This window comes from Gadus morhua, chromosome 7 (assembly GCF_902167405.1).
Source record: "Gadus morhua chromosome 7, gadMor3.0, whole genome shotgun sequence".
Classification (NCBI taxonomy): Eukaryota; Metazoa; Chordata; class Actinopteri; order Gadiformes; family Gadidae; genus Gadus; species Gadus morhua.
The window spans coordinates 31,452,034-31,459,659 of NC_044054.1; positions in this window are offsets into that span (position 1 = coordinate 31,452,034).

Below are 7,626 nucleotides of genomic sequence, written 5' to 3' on the forward strand. Positions count from 1 at the left end.
AGCGTTCTCCTCCGGCTTTCTCTAAGGAAACCCCCACCCTCCCCCCTCCCCCCCCCCCCCCCCCTCCCCCTCCTCCTCCTCTCCTCCCTCCATTACCTCATCTCTCTCCCCCCTCTCTTTCCCCTTCTCCTCTCCCCCCACTCCATATCCCCTCTCCCCCCCTCCTCATCTCTCTCCTCATCTCCCTCCCCCCTTCTCTCTCCCCTCTCCTCCTCCTCCCTCTCTCCTCCTCCCCCCTCTCTACTCCACCATGGGGGGGGGGGGGGGGGGGGGTTAAACGGCTCGGCTGAGACCCAGTGGGATGATGTCATCGATGAATGATGTCACCGGGAGGTGGATGGTCCTGCTTCGACGTTCCTCAGCAGAGCTCCGACGGGGGAAGGGACGGGGGGTCCGCTCTACCCCGTTAGCTTGTGTTTGACCTCCAGCCGAGAGGTTGACGGTTGGATCCTGCCATTGCCCACAGCCTACCGTGGAACCCTAGAGCAAGATGCCCGTCCCTACCCCTACCTGATCATTATTGATCCGGTAAGATATTAGATATTCATACATCTAATATCTAACATATGGTTAATATTGTGCTTTAAAGCCAGAGGGTAGTGATGATATCTAACAGATGAAGACAGGAGGAGCTGCTTCACTCCAGCAGAGCCGCCGGGGGGCTTTGAAGCAGCCGTGTTTACCCATTAGACGCCAAGGAGACGTTAGGGTGACCTTGAGACGGAGCATGCCCAGTGTGGACCTGGACACTGGGCATGCTCAGTGTGGACCTGGACGCACTGAGCATGCCCAGTGTGGACCTGGACACACTGAGCATGCCCAGTGTGGACCTGGACACTGGGCATGCTCAGTGTGGATTCGGACGGACTGAGCATGCTCAGTGTGTCCAGGTCCACACTGAGCATGCTCAGTGTGGATCTTGACGGACTGAGCATGCTCAGTCTGGACCTGGACGGACGGAGCATGCTCAGTCTGGACCTGGACACACTGAGCATGCTCAGTGTGGATCTGGACGGACTGAGCATGCTCAGTGTGGACCTGGACAAACTGAGCATGCTCAGTGTGGATCTGGACGGACTGAGCATGCTCAGTGTGGATCTGGACGGACTGAGCATGCTCAGTGTGGATCTGGACGGACTGAGCATGCTCAGTGTGGACCTGGACGGACTGAGCATGCTCAGTGTGGACCTGGACGGACTGAGCATGCTCAGTGTGGACCTGGACGGACTGAGCATGCTCAGTGTGGACCTGGACGGACTGAGCATGCTCAGTGTGGACCTGGACACACTGAGCATGCTCAGTGTGGACCTGTACAGGGGCTGGTTCTCTACCTGAGACATGATCAATATAGTTCAGTATCAATACATGATCATTATGTGATCCATACATGATCTCTATGTTATCAATACATGATCTCTGTTATCAATACACAAACTCTGCGTTATCAATACATAATCTTGGTTATCAATACATGAGCTCTATGTTATCAATAAATAAACAATACGTGAACTTTACATGATCAATATCCTAGTTGACAACATTATCAAGACCTTATTTATTGATCGATTCACTTGTTCTTTCCAATACCAGGTTTTACCGGCATAGAAAAATATATATAAATATATGTACTGCTGTATTCTGTATACTCTATAAAATTATTATGCTGTATATACCCTGTGTACTCTAGTATACTCTATAGTATACTATATATATTTTTTGGTAAGCTCTATATACTCTGACCCATAGAGTACATAGAGTATATTATAAATACTAGTATACAATATATTCTATATTCTCCATACAGTATACTTAATACTTTATAGTATACTCTGTAATATACTCTAGTATAATCTATATACTTTATACTCTTTATACTGAGTTTACTCTAGTATACTCTATATACTCTAGTACACTCTATACGATAGACTATAGTACACTCTAAAGAGTATAATATAGCGTATACTAAGTATGGTATACCTTATAAAATAGAGTATCCTATAGAGTACACTCTTTATACTTTGTACAGTATTCTCTGTAGTATTGTGTATCTCCTCCCTCAGTCCCCCCCCCCCCCCCCTCCATGGGGGGGGGACAGCAGACTGCTCCCTGTCTGATGCCCTTCCTGTCCGGCTCTATCCGGTTCCGTCTGCTTCTGTCTGGTTCTGACCTGCCGGGTCCCGCCAGCATCTGTTCCTCCCGGACTCTGCAGTAGCACGACCTTTGACCCTGGCTGTTAAGACGTTCCTCTCCCCTGGCTCCTCCTTCTCCTCCCTGCCCTCCCCGGGGGTCAGAGGTCAGGAGGGGGGGGGGGGGGGTATATCAGTCCTCTGGTCCCGGTCTTCAGGAGGGGTGGGGTATATCTGTCCCTTGGTCTTCAGTACAGAGACACCATGACACTGCTCCCCCCCCTCTCTGCGTCCTGGTCTTTACGGGGTCCACATCGCGTCGATCGAGGAAAGGATTGGGCCGACGTGTTACCTTCAATTTGTAAGGGAAGGTTGATTGCTGAGTGTTGATTGGACGCCCCCCAGATCCCCCCCCCCCCCCCCCGATCAGTGTGGTAATCATCTCTGCTGCTTAAGAGACCCTCTGCATGGCAGGAGCCACACACTGGGTAACGAGTGCACCAGTGCACACCACCAGTCAAGGGAATCTACTTTGACCAGGCTGCTCTGTGACGGACATGAATAAATCAGACGACCTGTCACACTGACAGGAACAGCGAGTGACCTAGCCTACTGCTGACGACCTGTGAAAGGGGCCGTTCTATTTAAATGTAGAGGATGAAGACACAAGAGGCCTACTTCATGTGAGGTTTAATGCTTTTAAAGTCGTACTTCCCTTCATCTCGTCCAGGAACCTTTGTCATATTGTTTCGTTACCATCCTTTGGTTTTTATCTTTTTTTTTTAAGGAACTTTAGTTTATTAAGCGTCTGTTAATACAGACGTAAAGGTACAGACGTAGGGTTCAGTAGGCCTACTCTAATGACCCCTTACCGACTGTACCTTCCTTTCAGACAGTAGGCTTCAGTAGGCCTACTCTACTGTCCCCTTACCGACTGTACCTTCCTTTCAGACAGTAGGCTTCAGTAGGCCTACTCTAATGACCCCTTACCGACTGTACCTTCCTTTCAGACAGTAGGCTTCAGTAGGCCTACTCTACTGTCCCCTTACCGACTGTACCTTCCTTACAGACCGTAGGGTTCGGTAGGCCTACTCTACTGACTCCTTACCGACTGTACGGTCTTACCGACTGTACCTTTCTAACAGACTAGGGTTCAGTAGGCCTACTTTACTGACCCCTTACCGACTGTACCTTCCTTTCAGACAGTAGGGTTCAGTAGGCCTACTCTACTGTCTCCTTACCGACTGTACCTTTTAAACAGACTAGGGTTCAGTAGGCCTACTCTACTGACCCCTTACCGACTACCTTTCTAACAGACAATAGGGTCCAATAGGGTCAGTAGGGCCGGCCTACTGACACTATGGTCTGGATGGAAGGTACTGACAATAGGAGTCGGTAGGCCTACTGAGTCCTTCAGTCTGTACCCTCCTTGCAGGCGGTAGGTGCTCAGTAGTTCCTGTTCTTTGTTGTTTCTACGTCTCCATAAACCCTCATTCTGGCTCGCTGAAGCGCACTGGCCTCGCCGAGTGGAACGCCGCTTCCTGATTGGCTAATAACTCCCACCGTTCAGTTTAATTCATCTTAATCTCATTAATCCTAATCTTCAATCCGGACGACATGTTGTAATCCTGGTCCCACTTGAGGAGGGGCTGAGCCACTAAGATACTCTGCGCTGCTCAGCAGACTGGCTGGACATGTATTCTATGTATATATATATATATATATATGCATAATTATGTATGTGTATATGTGCATAATTATATATATGTGTATGTGCATGTTTATTTTTATATATGCAGTGTATATATAGCTATATATATATGTATATGCACATATGTATGTGTAGTAGATATATGGATGTATATATTTATGTTTGTATGTGTGTGTTTCTCTGTATGTGTGTGTGTGTGTGTATGTGTGTGTATGTATATGTATATATATATATATATATATATATATATATATATATAATATCTGTGTATTTAATATGTAAAGTATTTATACTCCTCAACTTCCTTTTATGATAAATGTCCTTACATTTTCTGTCTTTGTCACTGTGTGTGTGTGTGTGTGTGTGTGTGTGCTCAATGAATGTGTGTGTTCGGTGCATGTGTTCGGTGTTTATGTTCATTGTATTCGGTGTGTGTGTGTGTGTGTGTGTGTGTGTATTGGATGTGTGTGTGTCTGTGTGTCAGGTCAGTCTCGTCAGGACCGGTTGGACTCCATCGCGGTGGCGGGGGCCGTGATGGGCGCTGTGCTCGCCCTCTTCCTCATCACCGTCTTCACCATCGTCATCGTCGCCTCCCGCAAGACTCCGCCGCCCAGCTTCGCCGACAAAGTGTGAGTCCGCCGTAGAGCAAGGCACTAACACTGCACGGTTGGGGGTTTGAAACCTGTAACCCTGGCAGTGGTAATGCCTTGCTCTAAGGCTGTGCCCTCACAGGGTTGTCTTCGTTTATATCGGCCTGTCATTATGAGGAGCTCAACACGTGGTCCAATCAGATGGTAGCACACGTCAGAGAGGAGGAGGAAGAGGAAGAGGAGGAGGGAGGGGAGGGAGGGGGACATGAGGTGACGGTGGGCCGGTAATTGGTGTTCTGGCAGCCCGCCCTGGTCGTCGTATTCCTGCTGGCGTGTGGATCTGTGCGACACCTCCTCCCCTTAATGCTCGTGCCGAGCCACAGAAAGTTACTTTTAGTATGAATGATTTACTGAGGACCAGGGCCGAGAGGTCTCCCGCCACGTCGCCTCCTGCTGACGTCACCTGGTCACCAGGTTCAGAACCGACCAGCTAAACCGTTAGTTAACCTGAGGTCACCTGGTCACCAGGTTCAGAACCGACCAACTAAACCGTTTTAGCTAGAATTAAAGAGAAGGTGCGTGTGTGTGTGTGTGTGTGTGTGTGTGTGTGTGTGTGTGTGTGTGTGTGTGTGTGTCTCCAGGATTGATCTTCCTCCGACCCACAAGCCCCCCCCTCCCTACGCAGAGAGACCCCCCGCCATCCCCCTGGGGGTCCACGCCTCGCAGGTGGCCTGGCTGGTCCAGGTAAACAAGCCCCTCCCCCTGCTCACCTGGTCCTGGTAAACAAGCCCCTCCCCCTGGTCACCTGGTCCAGGTAATTAAGCCCCTCCCCTGGCTCAGCTTGTCCAGGTAAACAAGCCCCTCCTCCTCCTCACCTGGTCCAGGTAAACAAGCCCCTCCTCCTCCTCGGCTGGTCCACGCAAACAAGCCCCTCCCTCACACTCACCTGGTCCCGGTTGACAACTCCCAACCCGCACGCGCGCGCGTGTGTGCACACACACACACACCCACACACACACACACACACACACACACACACACACACACACACACACACACTAAAATAATAAAAGTGTGTGTGTGTGTCTAACAGGCTCGCCGGGCTGGCCTCGCCTCCCCCGCCGCAGGCTCCGCCCCCCAGCTGTCGGAGCAGCAGTGGGTGTGTCATCAGAGTGGGACGGACCGCGTCTACATCAACCACAGAGAGCACTACGTCTGAGGCGCACGCAGTTGACCAATAGCAGAGGAGCATCAAGTGTGAGACACGCCCCTAACACCCAGTCGACCAATCACAGTTGAGCGCTACGTCTGTATTGTAGTATGTCAATAACAAGGCTGTCTTCAGAGGTCAAACTGGGATTGGGGCGGTGAATGTTGAGAACGTTGTAGGAGGAGCTTGGTCAGATGTTGTTTAGCAGCTCCAGTGAAGATATAAAGATATAAAGATATAAAGTCTAAGGTCCAGGTCAGAGGCTTGTTCTCAGCATTCATCAATGCATTAAATAAAACACAAGGGTCACCAGGAGTAGATATTAATATTCATATGAATATGATTATGAGCCAGATGAGACCGGACAGCAAAAGGGGTTAAGCTTAGTTAGCTCTAGTTCAGGTGTGTAGCGGTAGAGTTATCTATTAACCCAAATAGACATGATGTCTAACCACTGTAGGAATGTTCCTAAAGCGTAGATTTTAAATGATGCAATTGTTTGCTTACGTACGTTTGTATAACATCTTAATGTGAGTTTAAAAGTTTACATTTTAATAACTAGGTTTTATAATGCGTTTTTTATACTTTTTTTATTGTAAATAACTTGGTTCTGCCTTAAAGACATCTTTGACCGTTCTGTGACCTGATGATTTTGCAATGTTTAAAAAAACTGCGTTGAAGTATTTTTTTAAAGTCCAAGTATTCCTTGAATTCTACTAGTAGAATAAATGCTGTTTCGTGTGTGAAGATGTTTAAAGGTGTTTATTTTATTAGTAAAAGTATTTTTCCAATTCATTGAAGCGTTGTCACATGAACAAAATCCTTTGGCGTCTGTCTTACCATCTATCCGTGGAATAGGGTAAGAGGCAGGGTGAGATGGTGAGTGAGTGAGAGGGTGAGTGAGTTGGTGGCAGAGAGTCGTGATTCCATTTGAAGGTTCGGCTGTTATGCAGTCTGAGTCAGAGCTAGAGACCATTGTGTTGTGGTGTTGTGTGGAAAACACGACACCACAAGGTCACACTAGAACTGCTATTTAACGGGTTTCGTGTTTTGGTTTCTTGGCTCTGAAATGCGTCGATGATTTGATGTCCGAACCACAAGAACTCGGGAGCACATTCAGCGGAATTTGTTCTTCTAATGGTCGCAATGAATCAAAGAATAAGACAAATATGAAACATTTAAAGAGGGTAAAACCTTAACTTAACCCCTAAAACCAAACCCTTGAACCTAGAAAGCAAACCCTAAAACCTACCCTAAGAGGAAACCTTAACCCTAAACCAAACTCTAACCCTTAACCCTAACCCCAGTCCTTAACCCTAACCCTATCTATTAACCCTAACCCAATCCCTTACCCCTAACCCCAGCCCTTAACCCCATCCCTTAACCCTTACCCAATCCCTTAACTCTAACCCTTATCCCTAACTTTACCCTAACTCCAGCCCTACATCCTTACCCCATACCTCAACCCTGAACTCATCCCTTAAGCCCATCCCTTAACCTTAACCCCAGCCATTAACTCTATCTCTGTGTTCTTTCAATATATAGTTATTTTTTTCAATGGTATTTGATTTTTGACTGATAAATAAATATGAATGCACTCATTGATAGGATAAAGGTTAAAATAAATGTGTTTGTATATAAACGTTACATAAATAATCTGTCTTCATGTTACTAGGTATTTGTACGTTGACCAACGATTCCATCTAGCGGCAGTTCCTAGAAGTGCAACCTTCACTGAATCAAACTGATAAATCATCTATTAAAAATCGGCTTACCACTGCTTCAATGTAAGTACGACCAAAACATAATCAATAAAATCAGTTTTTTGCTGACTAGAATGTGGTACTACTAGCCTCATGCATTTATGAAAAAAATAATACTTGACAGATGTGTGTAATATGCAATTATGTGTGGGCTATTATATTAATTTAAAACCACACAGCACCTCCAATTTCGTTTGTCGATAACTTTATTTGGGAGCAACATAGT